Source organism: Hyperolius riggenbachi, chromosome 4 (assembly GCF_040937935.1).
Source record: "Hyperolius riggenbachi isolate aHypRig1 chromosome 4, aHypRig1.pri, whole genome shotgun sequence".
Lineage (NCBI taxonomy): Eukaryota > Metazoa > Chordata > Amphibia > Anura > Hyperoliidae > Hyperolius > Hyperolius riggenbachi.
In genome coordinates this window covers 42,897,328-42,918,564 of record NC_090649.1, presented here as the reverse complement: position 1 = coordinate 42,918,564, position 21,237 = coordinate 42,897,328, and positions in this window count along the sequence as shown.

Below are 21,237 nucleotides of genomic sequence, written 5' to 3'. Positions count from 1 at the left end.
AAAAATAGCAGCACTTTATTTGGGAACTCCAGTTGCAGCAATGAAAATCTTCTTATTAACAGTACTAGCTGCATAATATGAGAGCTTGGCTAAATTTACAGTGATTGTAATTAGATTGTGGCTGCTTGGGTAAACTGTGTCTTTATGGCTGCTGTAATTAACAGCTTTTACAGGCTTTTGGTAAATTACTGCTTTATAGCACCTGTAGGTGCTGTAATTAGTGGCTTTACTGCCGCTGGGGTAAATTGCTTTGCAGAAGCTGTGTTTAATGGCTTTAAAGCTGCTTGGGTAAATTGTGGATTTACAGCCAGGGAACATTAAAGTTAATAGTAGGTGGAGGGAGGTTAGTTTTAGAAGTAGATGGGAGAAGGTTAGTGATAGAATTTTATCCAGGGATCCGATGAACAGGGCATTGCAGTTGTCCACGCAGGAGGACAAAAATGCATGAACTAGAGTAGGTAGGTCTTTAGCTGGCATACAGTGTTTAATTCTTGCTATATTTCTCAGATGGAAGCATGAGGATTTGACGACAGCTGATACCTGCTGTCTGAGTGTTAGCTTTCCATCCAGGATCACCCGTAGGTTTTGCCCAGAGTCTTTATACCGCACAGCATCTCCTCCAATTGCTAGTTTGAAGTAGGGAGAGTTTATCGATCACGTGTGGAGCACCTACCACTGATAGGGGGTACAAGAGTGTTGTAGGTGGAAGCAAGTTAGTGTTAGGCATATTAAGGGGGTATATAGGGGGAGGCAAGTTAGTGCTAGGAGTTGGTGGGAGGGAGGTGTGTGTTAGACATATATAGAGGGTAGGTTAGTGTTAGGAGTAGGTAGGGAGTGGTTAGTGTAAGGCTTATACAGAAAGAGCAGTAATTAGCAAAAGTGCCGATATTTTTCTTGCATTCGTTTTTGCGAAAATATTGTTAAATTGGACTTTCAAGAGAAAAATGCCTTCGAAAATCATTTTATAATACGTTTATGGGTTTTTTTTTGTGAATTTTTGTTCTAAAAATAATCGATTTCACTATTTTTGCTAATTTTTTAACAGTAAAAAGAATGATTTTTGCATTGTCCTGCTATTTTTCGCAAAATGTGTCCCTTGACTATTTTGCAAAAACACAGTGTATTTTGTGAATATTTTCTCAAAATCGAAAATAGCATTTTTGATACAAAAAGGATTTTGGCGAAAATTTGCAAGCAACACTGAGGGGGAAGGTTAGTGTTAGGCAGGCCCGGATTTACATCACAGGAGCCTACAGGCACAGATGTCCTGGGACCCTAGACTTCACCCTCCAAGAACCTACAAACCCCGACCAAACTGCACAGCAAGTCTGCTAGCTGGTCCCGCTGTCACTCATCACATGTGTCCCTTAATATTGAGGGTACATCTGGCTACCAAATATTAAGTAGTGACTGAAGGGAGATCTCATCAGTGGAATGCCGAGAGATGGGTGATTAACCTCTCATTTATGCTCCACTTGAAACTCTGCATAGGGAAGGCGGGAGGAAGGCACTCAGGGAGGGGAGTGAGCTGCCTTTCCATCATCAGGCACCTGTAGGCACGTGCCTACAGTGCCTTATGGTAAATCCGACCCTGGTGTTAGGAGTAAGTGTGGGGAGGCTAGTGTTAGGGGAAAAGTTAATGTTAGGCATCCTAGGGGATAGGGGAGGGGTTGTGTGAGAATTAAGTAACGATGAAGAATAGTAGATAGTCTTCCAGTATGCTACTATCAGGGATTGGGGATAATAGAATATCAGTAAAATTTCTCATATTCCTTTCGAAACGCGTTGGCGTGATTGGTGGGAACTGCATGTGATGTCACTGCGCAGTACATCCGGTCCACGGGGTCACTTCCCCGCAGCAACATCTGTTATCCAATACGTGCTCTCTTGTTTCGAGCTAGCGGCCGCAGCCACATAGGATTGAGCACATTACCGGAATCCGATCCTCCTCCTCCTCTCCCTCCACTCTGGTCAGAACGGACTACCTAGTCTGCCATTTCGAGAAGCGAGCTATGGTAGCGTGAGTTTAAGGGACTGCCATTCACTGAGGCACTATTGCTGCTAACTTTCCAATAATCATTGAGGACGCTGCATGCATGCTATAGCTGAGAACGCTGTTTTAACCATTGATTGAACTGGCATGCTACAATAATAGTTCTTCAAGCGAGACTGTTTGGTGCTACACCATTTTATGGATATCCATTGAAATTCTGTTGTGGAGTCACTGTGTGCACTAATCACTAATTGTGGAGCCTATGAGTTTTATATATTTTTTATCTGCATTTTTTAGAGTTTTTTATTGCTTTTGGCGGACTATACTGCTTCTGCTTTAAACCTCATTAAACTCCATCGTGCAACCAAGTTTCCAACTGGGTACTGGGGACGGCTGTTTTGAGTGATCCAAACGGGCTTATTTGAACTAGGGATCCTATCGTTGGTCTGGTGTAGCACTGTACACCTTGAGGTATTTTATTCATGAGCAATATTTATGTGCATTATTACACTGTACTGGTCAATTTTTATTAAATCAGTTGAATCTTTTAATAGCTCGGGCGCAAGAGTTTTCTCTATAATTTTATTGACATATTTGATGGGTGAAGGAACACCAGCCCATTTTCTTTCTGCAGCCTAACATTATTTGCATGTTTTTGTCTCAGCGCTGCGATCCTTAGTTTGTTTCATATTCTACAGCATTTCCTGGTAGTCATTTTTCTAGCCACACATTAGAATAATGGCTATAGATGTGGTGCCCTTTTTACCGATTACCATTTTTGCACATGTGCCCAGGCTAGTAAGAATTTAAATGTCATCTTCTATGATGCACCTAAGTAGTCCTTGAAATACACCTTGCAGTCGGCCAAGAAAAATGATGATTTTGCATTGGCCTCCTTTGTACGCCATGGAAAACAAGAAGGTCTCTACTCATGGAGTTCCTCTCCTAATTCTGTATAGATCTACTTGACAAAGACAGCAAAACAAGACAATATACCTGAGTTTAGTCACCACTATTACACTGAGAATGAATTTTCTGCACCATGAGTAACATAAACAGGACATTGATCACGGAAATCATTCTACTAGGATTTTCTTCTGATCTGAAGATAAATATAATGCTTTTTATCATATTTTTTGCCATTTTTTTAATGACAATCTTAGGGAACAGTCTTATTATAGTCATGATCATTATAAGTCCTTCATTACGAACTCCAATGTACTTTTTCCTTTGCATTTTATCCTTTTTGGATGTGTGCAACTCTACTTTCGTTGTGCCTAGATTGTTGTTTGACCTACTGTCTAGCAAAAAGTCTATTTCAGTTGGTGCTTGTGCCATCCAATACTATACCATAATGCTTGTAGAAGGTGCGGAGTGTCTACTGCTTGCTATTATGGCTTATGACCGCTACCTTGCCATCTGCTGGCCACTGCATTACCCTGTGCTCATGAGATGGAGTATTTGTTATCAACTTACAGCTTTCATGTGGATAATCAGTTTTCTGATCTTCGTATTTCCATCACTTGCTTCCCCTATGGCATTGTGTAACCCAAACCAGGTCAACCATTATACATGTGAGCTTCTAGCCATCACCAAACTGACCTGTGACCATGTCTACTCAAGTGACATCACAATACTTATTATCTGCTTTTCTAGTATCCTCCTTCCTTTTGTGTTTATTATAGGGACATACACTTGCATTATGTCCTCGGTATTACGTATGAAGTCTGCTGAAAAGTCCAAGGCTTTTTCTACCTGTACTTCTCATATTACTGTGGTGGCTTTTTACTTTGGGGCTGCAATGATAATGTACTTTGGGCCAACATCAGACTACACAACAAGCCACGGAAAATACATATCTGTTTTTTATAATATTCTCTGTCCCATGTTAAACCCGATCATTTACAGTTTGAATAACAAAGAAGTCAAAGAATCGATGAGAAAACTTTATATTTCTACACTGAACACATAAATATGGAAAAAGCCATCATGTCCCTTGTCTTTCCTCACTTTTATGGAATTTTGCCATGTAGACATTGACTAGATAGTTATGGGCGATATTTATCCTTGTTAACCTTATCAATCAGGATATCTGAAGGACTTGTTGCAATTGCATCACTCCCCCCTCCCCCATCTCCTACAATCTCTTACAATCACCCCCCTCCCAGACCAAAAGGATCTAATAACTTGGTCACCCTTGAGTCTTCCTCAAAACTTTTGGAGCCAGAGCCTTTTGTCATGCTGACCTTACGTTTTAGAACTCCGTGCCACACCCACTCCTTCTCTAGAAGCATTTAAAGGAGTTCTGTGGGGGGTTGCGGAGGAGAAAACCAGACACTTACCTTGGGCTTCTATCAGCCCCGTGCAGCGGTAATGTCCCACGCCGTCCTCCTCCCATCTGCCGTTCTCCGCCGCCGGCCCCAGTCTAAGCGGCATGGGATCCAACTGCGGCTGTGCTACAGTGGCCGCGCACCCGCTCGCTTCCGCCTGCGTCATCGGAAGCTTACTGCGCAAGCGCAGTACAAGAAACCGTTGTACTGCGCCTGCGCAGTAAGCCTCAGATGACGCGAGCGGAGGCGCGGTAGCGCGCATTATTTGTCTGTGTGTCAGACGAATAATAGCCCGGTGCCGGCTGCGGGGAACGGTGGATGGTAGCAGGACGGCGTGGGACATTGCCGCTGCAGGGGGCTGATAGAAGCCCCAGGTAAGTGGCAGTTTTTCTCCTCAGAAACCCCCACAGAACCCCTTTAAGTCTAAACTGAAAAGCCACCTGTTTCGCCTGGCATTTATGAACACCTGACTATTTCCTCTGTAACACAGCACAGCCTGCTATTGATCCAAGACACATCTATGTGCTTTGATTCCTATGGGAGAAAAGCGCTTTACAAATGTTATTGTATTGTATAACCAATGTCACACAACACTAAGTGTTACCTATTAGAGTAGCAGAGTCTTGGCATCCTTGGACTGTGTCTGTGCCCGTTTTGGGCATGCATGGCCACATGCAGCTACATAAACTGCACAAACAACCACGTGCTTGCATAGTTTACGTATTTGTAAAGGTAGACCTGCACATGTGCAGTACAGCTGTCACTGTATGCCTGCTTGGGCTGTGCAGACCTATGGATGCAGCAATGGTAACTATGCAATTTAAAAGAACATATGAGTCAACAAGCGGGAGGAGGTCCACATCTCGTGCCCTGGAAATGGTTCAGCACAACTGTTCTATCACCCCTTAAAGGGAACCAGAGAGGATGCAATATACATACCTGGGGCTTCCTCCAGCCCCATACGCACGGATCGCTCCCACGTCGCACTCCTCCGCTGCCTGCATCAGCCGCCACCGGGTCCCATCATTGCCGCGAGTCGGCAAGTCGGCCGGCGGACGCGGCCAATTCTCCGCATCACAGGGTGCTCTCCCCATACAGATACGCATGTGGCTGTTAACTGCGCAGCCGCATGTGTACATGTATGGAGGGAGCCCCTGTGATGCGGACAATTGGCCGTGTCCGCCGGAAGTGACGGGTCCGGTACCGGCGGATCCAGGAAGCTGAGGATGGCGGCGTGGGAGCGATTCAGGCTTATGGGGCTGGAAGAAGCCCCCGGTATGTATAAAATCTGTTTCTTTTTTCACCCCCCGTTCCTCTCTGGTTCCCTTTAATGGAACAGGCTTAATATCTAGTGAACAATAATAATATGAAAAACGAAACCTTGTGAAAATTAGAAGCCTGGTCTTTTAAGGGAACCAAGGGGGCTTCCCAATTGACAATGTTAGTATTACAAAATAATAAGCCTGATCTTGTGGACAAACCACTAAAGCAGTTAAAGAGCAACTTTAGCAAAAAGGGGGATTAATAAATCAATACATTGCGAAGTGAGAAGTAAAAAACTAGAAGAGGGATCAAGAAATGATTGATATTTGCCAATGTCATTTGTTCCTATTGTTTAATCCTCAATCAACCTGCACGTCATCATCTTTACTACTGGCAGACATGAAAAAATAACTATGGAGTTGGTAAAGGAACAGGTAGTCCGATGAGCAGGTGTTCAGCTGCTGCAGGTAATGACCAGGAAGAGATTCAAAATCAAGATGAGTTCTCAGACAGGGGCCGGACAGCAACAGAGCAGGTAAACAGACAAAGCAGTAGTCGGTAACATAGCAGTCCAGAAAAGAAAAAGACTGGGTCTCGACCTGGATTTTAGGCCGATTGGCCAATTTTATTATGCAAAAACCACAGTGCAAAAGCACAACGTTTCGACCTAGTGGCTTTTATCAAGTGCTTACAGGATACTTGTGCAACAATCACATATATAGACAGTTAAAACACACCCATCAAAGGGCGGGCACATAACATAAAGAGACAGGCCATATTAAATTAGAATCACAGGAAACATTTTAAATTGTATGCCTCGTTCATGCCATTTGGCGGCAAAGTACCGAGGTCATCAATCCACCTGCTCTCCCTGCGTAACAAGGAGATTTGGGGGTGGATTGATGGGTGTGTTTTAATTGTCTATATATGTGATTGTTGCACAAGTATCCTGTAAGCACTTGATAAAGACCACTAGGTCAAAACGTTGGGCTTTTGCACTGTGGTTTCTGCATAATAAAATTGGCCAATCGGCCTAAAATCCAGGTCGAGACCCAGTCTTTTTCTATTCTGGACTGTTGTTACACCCTTGGTGAATACGGGTTTGGACTGGTTGACTCCCTGGTGCTGAACAAAAATTGTGGTTGCAGCATCAAGGTTTTATCTATACGTCGGTAACATAGCAGACACTAAGACAGCAATGATCAGCATCGGATGGCTTCAGGACAGACAGCAGGTGAAATCACATGAGAAGTAATACAAGAAATCCTCAGACTACAGTACAAGGGAATCCAACCAGCCAACACCCAGATCCACCAAAGGTGTAAATTCAAGCCAAATGAAATTACAGTTGTTTCTTTCATTTGGCTCAAATCCCATGAGATCACGCTCACAGAACTGCAGCGGCTGGTGAGACGCACACGCTGGTTCACACGTGCATGCATGACTATATGTTCACACCTACGTCTTCTAACTGGAAGGTGTATACACCACGCCCTTCACAAATGTGCACACACCGGTTCATGACCTCATGTGAGACCAATGTTATTATGCACAAATCTGCCTGTGGCTACCCATATGTACCAGCTGCTGGACCTTGGCAGGTAAGTGACCGTGACACAATGTCAGGTTAGGTTGTCCCCTGAGCACTTTGCTCACTGTACGGTGTTTATTCAGATCCATCTAAACTTCACAGTGCTGAATAGAGAAGATCAATGTAATGCTGCTTTTTCAAGCTTGCATTCAAATTGAATGCAAAATTTATGCAGCTTGGAAAACAGCCGATCAGAATTGACAGGAGGCGCGTTTGATTGGCCCAATTCCAAACTAGTTACAGTTTGCATTAAAGTTGCCCACAGGCCATAATTATTAGCATCTCATTGTCATATGTAGTGAACAGGACTGAATAAAAACCTATAAAGCATCCAAGAGCAAATCTACAGCATATAAACTAATCATTTTTTTACCTCTTCAATTTTTTTTTTATGATTTTTACAAACCTAAGCACTTACCGCCTTACGCCAATTGGCAGCCTCAAAGCAGCAAAATTGAGCCGTGTATGCCCAGCATTAGAATCTCCGTGCCAGCAAAGCTGGACGCATCTGAACTAGAGGTAATGTTATCTTGTATTTAATTGTATCAAGTGAGGAATGTAAACAAACACTTCTCTGACACTGCAGGCTCTCCTGAAAGCAGACAATCAGAAAGCATTTCTGCTGAAGTTAGAAGATGAATAAAGCAGTTATAAATAAAATGCAAAGTCAGCTCTCAGGGCAAAAAAGTGTACTTTGGGAACATATAATTTCTAAATGAATACTAATACTTATGCACAAAAGCAAATATGATAACCATATGGCATATAAAAAGTAGGAAAACATATTTTTATTGAATATGATCTCAGGGTTTTATATATAAAGCTGCAGTGTGCAGAATTGTAAAAAATGGCCTGGTCAATAAGGGGGGTGTAAGGCCCGGTTCACATTAGCGGTGGCCGTCCGGAATCGCAGTGCCGGAGCCGGACCGCTTGCAGAACGGACGGAACGGACGCACGGCATAGCAGTGAAAGCCTATGCGTCCGTTCACATGCGTCCGTTCTGCCGGACCGGAGCCGGACCGGCTCCGGAACGGATCCGGACTCCGGCGTCCGTTCCAACATGCGCTATTTTTTGGTCCGGCTCCTCCGGCAGCCGTATCCGGGGTGGAGCCGGACTGCACCATCCGGCCAATACAAAGCTATGAGAACCGGAGAGCGCACAACACACTGGCTAAAAATCCGGATGTTCTACCCCACTTCCTATGCGTATTGAAGCGGCGATTTTGGATGGGGACACATGGGCAAGCATTTTGGAGTGGAGCAGCAGTGATTTTAAACGTGCTGGAGATGTTGGCAGTATGTTGGAGGTGGAGGTGAGTGCTAAACAGCGGAGGGCCTGATTCCACAGGTCCACCTTCTGCTGACCTCCCAGACCCCAACATTTTTATTCCTTTTCTACTATCTTTTGTACGGTTCTGGTCCGGATCCGGTCAGGTCATCCGGTCCGTTTGGCAGAGAACCGCAAGTGTGAACGGGGCCTTAGCCTGTGGTCCTCAAGCAGTTAAAGTGAAATTGAAGTGAAAATAAACTTATGAGATAATGAATGGTATGTGTAGTATGGATGATCAATAGAAAATTAGTATTAAAGAAAAGAGTATCATATTTATTTTTAAGATTACGTCAGACTTTCACAATTGTAGTTTAGAATCCACACTCTGCTTTTTAAAGTTAAACTGAAAAAAAGGCTGCCCTAGAGGGGATCTCACCTTGGAAGGGGGAAGCCTCCCCTGTCCTCCACCGTCCTCTTTCCCCCAAAAAGTGGGAAAACAAAATATTATTCTCTCTAAATGCCATGACTTCCTTGATATTTTTTTATGAGAAAGGGGCAGATACACTTCCTACTCATCGTATTTATGGTCGTCCGATTTAATTTCTACCTGGGGCAAAAATTGCTTGTAGTAGGACTTATCCCTTCTCAGAACCAGAATGAAAGACATAGAAGGAATATACACTCACCTAAAAGGAATATTAGGAACACCATACTAATACAGTGTTTGACCCCCTTTCGCCTTCAGAACTGCCTTAATTCTACGTGGCATTGATTCAACAAGGTGCTGAAAGCATTCTTTAGAAATGTTGGCCCATATTGATAGGATAGCATCTTGCAGTTGATGGAGATTTGTGGGATGCACATCCAGGGCACGAAGCTCCCGTTCCATCACATCCCAAAGATGCTCTATTGGGTTGAGATCTAGTGACTGTGGGGGCCATTTTAATACAGTGAACTCATTTTCATGTTCAAGAAACCAATTTGAAATGATTCAAGCTTTGTGACTTGGTGCATTATCCTGCTGGAAGTAGCCCATCAGAGGATGGGTACATGATGGTCATGAAGGGATGGACATGGTCAGAAACAATGCTCATGTAGCATTTGAACAATGCCCAATTGGCAGTTTGGCACTAAGGGGCCTAAAGTGTGCCAATAAAACATCCCCCACACCATTACACCACCACCAGCCTGCACAGTGGTAACAAGGCATGATGGATCCATGTTCTGACTCTATCAAGACTCATCAGATCAGGCAACATTTTTCCAGTCTTCAACTGTCCAATTTTGGTGAGCTCATGCAAATTGTAGCTAGAGTTGTCCCGAACGGTTCGCACGCAAACTTCAGCGAACTTTATGGCGGTTCCACCCGCCCCCTATACTACATCATTGGGCTAAACTTTGACCCTCTACATCACAGTCAGCAGACACATGGCAGCCAATCAGGCTGCACTCCCTCCTGGAGCCCCCCCCCCTTATATAAGGCAGCAACACTCTGTGTGCTGCTTTATTAGTGAGAGAAGGGAGAGAGGTTGCTGCAGACATAGGGAAAGCTTAGTTAGGTCTTGTTAGCTTGCTCCTTGCTGATATTTGTTGCCGAAAAGCACCACCAAAACAGCTCTTTCGAGAGCTAATGTTTTTGTGATCTGTTTTTTTTTGTGTGTGTAGCCCACTGACACTGCATATAAAGCCCTGTCTGTCACAGCTGGCCCTTGCTAATTGCTATACTGTGCCAGGCCCAGCACATTCAGTGCCTAGTGTGACTGCTGCAAATTGTATTATAACACCAGTCACTGCATACTTTTCACTGCACTGTGCGACCGCACTCTATTTTATATACCAGCAGTCAGTGCATCCATTTTCACTGCTCCTGTGTGACTGCACTTTGTTATACCAGCAGTCACTGCAACCTTTTCTCTGCACCTGTGTGACTGCACATTGTTATATCAGCAGTCACTGCAACCTTTTCAGTGCACCTGTGTGACTGCACATTGCTATACCAGCAGTCACTGCATACCTTTTCAGTGCACCTGTGTGACTGCACATTGCATTATACCACCAGCAGTCACTGCAACCTTTTTACTGCACCTGTGTGACTGCACATTGTTATACCAGCATTCACTGCAACCTTTTCTCCTCACCTATGTGACTGCACATTGTTATACCAGCAGTCACTGCAACCTTTTCTCTGCACCTGTGTGACTGCACATTGTTATACCAGCAGTCACTGCAACCTTTTCTCTGCACCTGTGTGACTGCACATTGTTATACCAGCAGTCACTGCATACCTTTCACTGCATCTGTGTGACCGCATGCTGTTTTATATACCAGCAGTCAGTGCATCCATTTTCACTGCGCCTGTGTGACTGCACATTGTATTAGTCAAGTCAGTGCATACCTTTCACTTCATCCCCTCCCAATATGGACAAAACAAAAGGCAGAGGCAGAGCCAGAGGCAGGTCCCCCGGCAGGTCTGTTCGAGGTCGTGCTGATGTGATTTCATGCGGCCCTGGACCAAAGTACAGTGTTCAGAAGGCATGTGCCATCAACTCCCAAGATTGCAAGGACGTAGTTGACTTGCACCCCTAAGACAGAGTACAGAAGGAACCACCGCCACTACCGCTAGGGCGAATGCGATCCCAACAGACAGAACAATTTCCTGTTGACTGCCACTGGCAACAAGACAATCGCAACAGATAGACAGTACAAGGCAATACAAATAATTACAACCTGACTACGCTAGAAGGAATGCTAGTGCACTCCCAAGGAATTACTCTAAGATAATCTTAGCAAACAATTAGCAAAGGCTGAGACTCCAGGTAAGTTAGCAGGACAAACCTCTATGACCAGCAGGGAATTCTGGGAGGAAAAGTTATTTATACTGCAAGACATCAAAGGACGCAGCTAAGCAATTTGCATGACAAGTGGATGCAAATTCCTCACCAGCAAAGCAACTCTGAAACTTGCAGAGTGAAGACAGGTCTCCTTTCCAGGGACCTGCAGCACTCAGACCTACAAAATGGTCAAAAAGCTGTCTGTCTGTGCAGACAGCAGAGCGGATCATTACAACACCCCCCCCCCCCCCCCCGCCCCTCTAGAGACGGCTTCCAGACGTCTCTCAAAACTGATATTTTGAAAAAAAATCTGACTGAACACTCATGAAGGTTGGATCAGCCCAACAAGACCCAATTCCAGAGTCAATCCTCCCGAAACCGACCTCGTCGGAAGCAGAAGCCAGTGAAACATGCCCATCAGTACTACAAGTCTCAGCGTAATACCCATCAGAACAGTGAATGCCAGAGAAGAACCCATCGACACCCTCCAAGCAATACCCACCACCTTCCAGGGACTGTCCAAAAATACCAAATCTGTCACAATACCCATTTGAAGTGTCCCTTTCAAGCAGAGAAGCCACTGTTGATCCCATCCAGGGTACCAAGAAACATTTCTCCCAGAATCTCCCTGAACACTTTGAAGCTCCGCAGAGATCCCAAGAGGCCAGAACGCTCACCAGGCTCACATGGAGAACTATCAAGAACCCCTATGGAACCTATGATAATTCCGGATTCAGGATTACCAGGACAACCATCAAGATCAGGGCTTTCAGGGACCACTTCTGGGCATGCAGGCAGGCAGGCAATATCAGAACATGCCTCCACCAAGGAAGCATCTGAGAATGCTAGTAACCGAGACACACTTGGGCATTCTGGCTCACAGAGCGTATCGGGGTACACTAGCACAGGAGAAACCTCAGGACATGTCGAGAAACTGCCAACCTCAGAGTCCGTCACGACAAGACCGAAACCAGGACCGGGAAGAAAATCATCACGAGTAGTGGTCACAAGTACTGGACTTTCAAAAGAAGACTTGGACTCAAACTTAGAAGTCTCTGTGACTGTAATTGTATCCAACCAGAACTCATCATTGACTACCCATGACTGAAGCTCCACAAGAGCTGCAAAAGTAGTCAGTATAGCAGCAATGCCTACTGAAGTGGGCAATACCTCAGACGGCCCTGTGGGGCAGGAGGCACCTCCTAAAAGTTCTGCACCCTTTGGGAGGAACTCGGAGACCTCCAGAACATCAAACAAAACTTCAGGAGCATCATTTCCCAAGTTTTCTGATAAAGCACTCAAGGATTCTGAACTATCCATGTTACAGGGCCGAACATCAAATACATTCTGCGGACAGGGTAGAGGTCCCAGGGATGGTTTTACCATACGCGGGGACTGAATTTCATCTTCATGAACAGGATGCACAGGAATATCTAGTGAAACCAACACTGACTCCCTGAGTCTAGTTTCACTGCAGGCAGAAAAACAGATGAAATTAGCTGCAATACCTAGACGAGCCTCTGGGCTCCCTGCAGGAGATTTATTGCAAGGCAACCTTGACTCATCCAGAGTACAGGGTGGAAAGTCAGTACTTTCCTCAGAGCAAGAAAGGGACTCACAAATGTCAGTGCGAGTGGACATCACAGTTTCATTCATGGTACAGGGCAAGCTCACAGGAACACCTGAAAAACAGGCATTATATCGCACAGATTCAAACTCCACACAAGCAGAAGAAAATCTTTCAGAATTCACACAGGTGTCAACCACAGTAGTACACCCATTCATTTCAGATCGCACAGTGTTTAAACTCACTTGCTTTACCCCAGAAAGGCAGGAACAATCATCTGATAACGGTGTGTCTCTTTATTGGAGTCAATTGGTTGGTGTGTGTGCAATTCATCCAATATCATCTGCCACACACAAATAACCAGATCCACAAAACATTCGTCACACTCATCAGATTCAATCAAAGTGTACACAGAATCAATACAAGCATTAAGAATCTCTTTGCTTTTTGCGATGTAACAATCACAAAATGCCTTGCAATCAAACTCAAACTCCTCAATCAAAAGCCCCAATCTCCCACGGAGCGAATGGAGGCTCAAACAACCCTATATCAAAGAAACACTCATACGGGTTGGGATCAGGAACATGCATAGACTTTTTTACTGCTTTAATATAATGTATAATTCTGCCTATAATAGGATCCACATATGTTTTTGCTTTGGGTAATGAAGCCTGAGAAAAGTCGTACAAATCGGAAATTCCCTCTACACTTGGAATTTCGGTTTGGCTGGTCATACTGCAACGATTGTGGAATTATCTCCGTGGTCAGCGCACAAGAAGTGCGCTGACACTGCGGAAGTCCTCCACAAGCGTATAAAACGACAGAACCCAGCTTTGGTGAAATGCACCTGTAGAGAGAAAGTGAGCACAGAGACAGAATGTATGTGTGTCCACCAATCTAGTCGCCACCCAGGGACGGCGAACACACAACAGAGGAAACCAAGTGGGAATGCAATCGCAAGAGTGGCGATTGCCAACAGTGACACAAGACCGAGTAAAGACAGAGCACAAGTGTATCAAGAAAAACACAGCAAACAACAGTGTTCAGAACGCCAAGGAAAATAACAAACGCACACACTAAGCGCGGTCGCCGCACGAGAAGTGCAACAGCGACAAAACACGCTAATGGTGTGGTCTCCGCACGAGAAGCGCAACAGAGACAAAACGCGCCAACCCTAACTAACTAATGTAACACGAAAATGACAAGACAGACAGAAGGAGTAACCAGTAGCAACTGCAGCTCTGGCCTACACTCCCAGACAGAGTACAGAAGGAACCACCGCCACTACCGCTAGGGCGGATGCGATCCAGACAGACAGACAGATGGAGCAACCAGTAGCAACCGCTGCTCTGGCTTGCACCCCTAAGACAGAGTACAGAAGGAACCACCGCCACTACCGCTAGGGCGAATGCGATCCCAACAGACAGAACAATTTCCTGTTGACCGCCGCTGGTGACAAGACAATCGCAACAGATAGACAGTACTAGGCAATACAGATAATTACAACATGACTACGCTAGAAGGAATGCTAGTGCACTCCCAAGGAATTACTCTAGGATAATCTTAGCAAACAATTAGCAAAGGCTGAGACTCCAGGTAAGTTAGCAGGAACAAACCTCTATGACCAGCAGGGAATTCTGGGAGGAAAAGGTATGTATACTGCAAGCCATCAAAGGAAGCAGCTAAGCAATTTGCATGACAAGTGGATGCAAATTCCTCACCAGCAGAGCAACTCTGAAACTTGCAGAGTGAAGACAGGTCTCCTTTTCAGGGACCTGCAGTACTCAGACCTACAAAATGGTCAAAAAGCTGTCTGTCTGTGCAGACAGCAGAGCGGATCATTGCACATGTTACACCACCACCTCATATGTCTGAGTTAGGCGCCAGTATGGACCTAAGCTGTGAGGATGATGAAGTACCTGTTGTTGGTGCAGTTTTGGAGGTGTGTGAAACAAGCGAAGCTGTGGAGGATGATTATGATGATGATGATGATACTGCCATGGGTGTCACGTGGGATCCCAATAGACATGATGACCAGGAGGACAGTTCAGAGGGGGAGTCAGAGAGGAGTAGGAGGAGATGAATTGCTGAAAGAAGCAAGGGGAGCTTCTTTCAGCTTGTCAGAAACAGCTTGTGGCAGTGTCCGGCGGCATGTATCGCCACCTATGGCCAGCCAGCCAATATGCCCTTCAAGGTCAGCTGCTGACGCCACAACCAAAGTGCCATCATTCCAGGGCTCAGTGGTGTGGAATTTTTTTTGTGTGTCTGCCTCAGATGAGAGCGATGCCATCTGTACTATCTGCCACCAAAAATTGAGCCGTGGAAAGACCAAGACCCACATAGGGACAACTGCCTTACGAAGGCACATGGTGAGAAAGCACAAACAGCAATGGGAAGACCACCTGAGGAAAAGCAGCACACAAACGCAAAGCCACTCTCCGCCTCCTCTTCCTCCTTCAGGTGCAGCATCTTCAGCTGCTTTATCCCTTGCACCATCACAGCCATCCTCCTCCATTCCACCTCTCAACTTGAGTGATTCCTGCTCCTCTTCCCACAGCAGCAACCAGGTGTCCACAAAGGAAATCTTTGAGTGGAAGAAGCCAATGTCTGCCAGTCACCCCTTTGCCCAGCATCTGATAGCTGGCTTTGCAGAACTGTTAGCTCGCCAGTTGTTAGCATACCGGCTGGTGGACTCTGAGGCCTTCCAAAAATTTGTGGCGATTGGGACACCACAGTGGAAGATACCACCAGGCCGCAATTATTTCTCTCAAAAGTCGATACCCAAACTGTACCGTGAAAGGCAAGTGGTGTCATCTCTGGGTCCATCTGACCATGGATGCTTGGTCTACAAAGCATGGTCAGGGCAGGTACATTACTTATATGGCACATTGGGTCAACCTGGTGACCGCTGGCAAGCAGTGAGTACGTGGAGGTGCAGCGGACCTAGTTGTGACACCTCCATGACTTGCAGGCAGGCCTGCTGCCACCTCCTCTTCTTCTCCTCCTATTCCTCCTGCTACATCCTCTTTGCTGTCATCCTCCTCCAAAGATTTGTGTGTAAGTACTCAGTCAGGCTTACAGAAGGCCCTGAAGCAGTCCAGGAAGGTGTGTGGGCATATCAGGAGTTCCTACACGGCCATGGTGCGCTTGGCCGATATTCAGTGGAGAAACAACTTGCTGGTGAGGCGCTTGATTTGCGATAGCCCGACTCGCTGGAATTCAATGCTCCTCATGTTTGACCACCTGCTACAACAGGAGAAAGCCATCAACGAGTATCTGTACAACTACAGTGAAAGGTCATGCTCTGGGGAGCTGGGGATGTTATGGCCGCAGTACTGGACACTCATGCGTAATGCCTGCAGGCTCATGCGTCCGTTTGAGGAGGTGACGAACCTGGTGAGTCGCAGTGAAGGCACCATCGGCGCCACCGAATATGTTGGCACTTTATAAATCAATTATAGTAATAATAAAATAATAAAGATGGATTTTTTTCCCAATCCATGAAATAATATAGACAGTTTTTCAAAGTATTTTTTCTAGCATTTCTTACTTCTCTTCTGCATCAACTGAATAAAAAAATTTAAATTAAAAAACAATCAAACAAAAATAAAACATAACACCCAAATTTACATCCTATTGTTACATAACATCAACTGAATGTTGCCTTTTCTCTCAATCCTTTTTTGCATATTAATTATTTGAGCAACATTGCAGAAATTATAATTGATAGCCTGAGATTTGTGATTAGATATTTATTTCTTCCAGTGTTAATTGATCTCAGGAGCTTGGAAATAATAATACATTATGCAGAAATAGCTGATAAGTATATAAAGCCCAAAGAGAAAGAAAGCAGTATTAAAGCACTGTGCTTTCTATGTTGTTTTCTTCCTTTTGTGTTATTTTATGTTTAAATACTGTATGATCAATTTTGTTTAATTTGTTTTGTAAAGTGGACATTAACAATTTTTGTATTTTTTTTTCTTCAATTATTTTTATCTGCTTCCTTTACAATTTTTCAACTTCTGCTTAAAACCTTAGAATAAAAAATGGAACCATGTAGAAAAACAATTGTTGTTCCTTCTTGACACTGTCCCATGCGTTCCATTACTTAATTTGTCTTTATTGGTAACTTTTCAGATAATTTCTGTTGAAATGGAATCTTGTATATGTGGAAAAAAACACAAATGAAATGTATTTGAAGATGAGTATAAGCTATATAGAAAATGGGCAATAAACTGGCCTTGAGTAAAACTGAACAGCCAACTTTAAATAAACAAAGTTAATTCAGGTAATACCTTAACCACTTTACCCCCACCCGTACGCATTTCTCCGTCCCTTTTTCCATCCTTTTACCACCAGGGACGGAGAAATCCGTACTCCCGCTCGCATGCACGCCGCCGCCCGTTTGCCCGGAGATCAATGAATGGGAAAATCCATTCCCGTTCATTCATCTAAGCCCCCGCAATGATCTATCATTGTGAAGAAAAGAAAAGTTCCCAGCCTCTTTGTACTTCCTGCAAGCGTCCTTCCGGACGCTTGCAGGTCGCATAAATAAAATGTTACTGTGGCCACCTTGTGGCCAAATAGTAAAACTACACCCTAAAGCATTTTTCACATACAAATACACTACTTTTACACAAAAATTAACTCATTACCTCCCACACTCCCCAATACTTTTTTTTTGTAATTAAAAAAAAATAAAAAAAAATTTGCAATAAAAAAAAATACATAAATAGTTACCTTAGGGACTGAGCTTTTTTAAATATTTATGTCAGGAGGGTACAACACTGTTACTTTATAAACTATGGGCTTGTAATTAGGGATGGACGCAAAACTGAAAAAAATGCACCTTTATTTCCAAATAAAATATTGGCACCAAACATTGTGATAGGGACATAATTTAAATGATTTTATAACCGGGACAAATGGGCAAATACATTTCATGGGTTTTAATTTCAGTAGCATGCATTATTTAAAAACTATAATGGCCGAAAACTGAAAAATTATGAATTGTTTCCCACATTTTTCCTATTTTCCCATTAAAACATATTTAGAATAAAATAATTCTTGGCATAATATCCCACCTAAAGAAAGCCTAATTGGTGGCAAAAAACCCAAGATATAGTTCATTTCATTGTGATAAGTAATGATAAAGTTATAGACGAATGAATGGAAGGAGCACTGAAAGGTGAAAATTGCTCTGGTGCTCAAGGGGTAAAACCCCTCAGTGGTGAAGTGGTTAAAGGACATCTGAGGTGAAAATAAACTTATGAGAAAAACAATTGTATCTATCCTCGGTCTCCTAAAAATAACTTTTTTTTTTGATATCCCAGTTTTATTTTATATTTAAATTTGTTTTTTAAGTGTTTACTGTTTCATTGTCTCTGCTCGATGACACCTTCATTGAAGTAGGTCAGAGCTCAAATCTATGAATTATCGACCCTTTTTATCTCATTCCTGCTCTCAGAAGCCATTTACTGACAGGAAAGTATTTTATGGCTGTAATTACCCTCAGTAAGGGTCTGACCCAGTCCTGACCCGGGCATAAACTGTCACTTGAATACCTGAAGTTTAACTTTTTTAGGCAGAGAAAGAAAAAAAGGAACACAGCCTAGTTATTTGTGTGCTAGTTACTGTACATACACATGTCTATCTCATCATGTCACATGTCACCTCGGTTGTCCTTTACAGGGTACTGAACACCAGTACACTTTTCCTTTTACTATGAACCTTCCCATAAGGGAGGTTTTAAATGCAGTATGCTGTTGGGGGGCTGGAGCGAAGCAGTTTACTTCAGCGCCCGACACTCAGCACTGAGCACTGAAGCTGGGTGCAGCCATAGCACAAGTGCTATGCTGAGTTGCTACAACTTGGAGGGGGAATAGTATTTCGCCCCACCTGGGTTTAGCGCTGCCGACATTCAGCTCATCCTGTGCCCAGCTCACCGGTGGCGCCATAATATGTACATGGCTGGGAGTTAGGGGGAAACACCATTGCTTACCTATGGTGGTCTACTCCTGTAGCCCCTCATCCCTGTGGAGGTAGCCTTCGCTGTCAGCATCTGCCGCACCTCAAAGTATCCGCCAGTGTAGTGCTCTCCCGGGCTGCAATTCATGGTGGGAGGTGCATGCTGCAATGCATGCCAGGAGCTGTACCATGTAGATGTGAGTACATCTCCCGCTGGGGAGATGTACAGACTACACCTCCTGGCAAGCATTGCAGCATGCATCTCCCAGCATGCATTGCATCCAGAAGCGCACTACGCAGGCGGACACCTTGAGGTGCGGCCAGCTGCGGATGGGGGTGGCTACCTCCACAGGGAGGGTAAGCAATTACCATTGTAAGCAATACCACTCTCTCTAACCTCCAGCCCCCCAATGGCATACTGTGCTTTGATCCTCCCTTATTGTGGAGGTTCATTAAAAAAAGTGTACTTGTGTTAAGTGCACTTTAAAGAGAAACTCCAACCAAGATTTGAACTTTATCCCAATCAGTAGCTGATACCCCCTTTCACATGAGAAATCTATTCTTTTTCACAAACAGACCATCGGGGGTGCTGTATGACTGATATTGTGGTGAAACCCCTCCCACAAGAAACTCTGAGCTGAGGACCGTGGTACTCCTGGCAGTTTCCTGTCTGTGAACCTTGTTGCATTGTGGGAAATAGCTGTTTACAGCTGTTTCCAACTGCCAAAAAAGCATGCAGCAGCTACATCACCTGCCAACAGTAAAAATGTCACCATGTAATAAATGTTAGAATGTAAATCAGGGATTTAAAAGATTTTACAATGGGCAAACACTGACTAAATCATTTATACATAATTATTGTAAAAATGAAGCACGTTTTTTATTACATTATTTTCATTGGAGTTCCTCTTTAAAAGCAAACCGGAAATGAAAAAAAAAACTGATGAGATAAACAATTGTGTATATAGCCTCCTACTTTTAAAAAAGGGGCTTTTTAATTTCAGGGTTTTATTTTCTGTTTAAAAGCTAAAAAAAAGTAGGAGTAATGTTTTGTTTAAGTCCTCAAGGATCCTCCGGTCCTCACCGCGGGTCACATCCAGTTATTCATCTAGCTTGACGAATTTCACTGCAGCTGCATGGCCAAGGTAGTGTGCGTCCTCGCTCTCGCTCACGTCTCCGGTAGCTTACTTGAGGACCGGCTCGAGACAAGATGTCTGCAGGGGCCAGTAGAAGCCCCAAGTAAGTGACAGTTTTTGTTTTTATAATGCATTGCAGAACCCCTTTAACTCTTTCAGGCAGAAAAAGAACACATACACATGTTTATCTCATCATGGAAGTTTAGGTATCCTTTAACCACTTCACTCCACAGGCTGTTTTACCCTTCCTGCCAACAATTTTCATCTTTCAGCACTCTTCCCACTCTTTCAGCAATTATTTTATAATTTCTTATCACATTTGAATGATCTATATCTTGTTTTTTGTTTTTTTGTTTTTCACCACAAATTAGGCTTTTGGTGGGTTGATATTTATTTTCAGTTATGACTTTATTTTCGATGCATTTTAAAGGGGAAAACAAACACCCATGCACTATTTCTAAAATTCCATCCCTATTGTTTTAAAGAGAGTCTGAAGCGAGAATAAATCTCACTTCAGACCTCATATATAGCAGGGGCACGTGCTAAACCACTGCTATCACGCGGCTTAACGAGGGTCCCTGTCCCCCCAAATCCTTTCCGTAATGCGGGAGAGCGCTTCCTGGTTGGGGCAGGGCTAACCGCCGCAGCCCTGCCCCACGCGTGTCTGTCAGCGCGTATCTCCGCCTCTCCCCCGCCCCTCTCAGTCTTCCTTCACTGAGAGGGGCGGGGGAGAGGCGGCGATGCGCAGCTGATAGACGCGAATGGAGGCAGGGCTGCAGCCGTTAGCCCTGCCTCCAGGAGCGACCAACCCTGCGATCAAATGTCGCAGTGGGGGGTTTGGGGGTGAAGGGACCCCCGTTTAGCGGCGTGTATGCTGCGGTTTTTCGCCCGTGAAACGCGTTGCGACTGTTATTGGGAGCAAAACGAATAAATTGTATATTATTTGTACGATTACAAGTACATGTGTCTATTTTTGGTTGGTTGGTCCACCACCACAACCGAAATATTTTTTAACTTTTTATCGACTTTTACCCTACCGGCGCCTCTGTACACCTCAGCGTAACCCTGGTTAACGGTAGTGATAGCAGGTACCAGTGGTGACTGCAGGAATAGCGAAGGTGAAGTCTGACTACTGCGTATCTCAACTCCGGGGAGCGGTGCGGACTCCAGTCCCTGGTGCTTGATAGTGGTGGTCTTCATGTTAGGCACAGGTTGGGTGTAAGTTAGTGTTGGGTGTAGGTAGAGGATAGTTTATTGTTAGCCATAAAGAGAGGGGAAAGGTTAGTGTG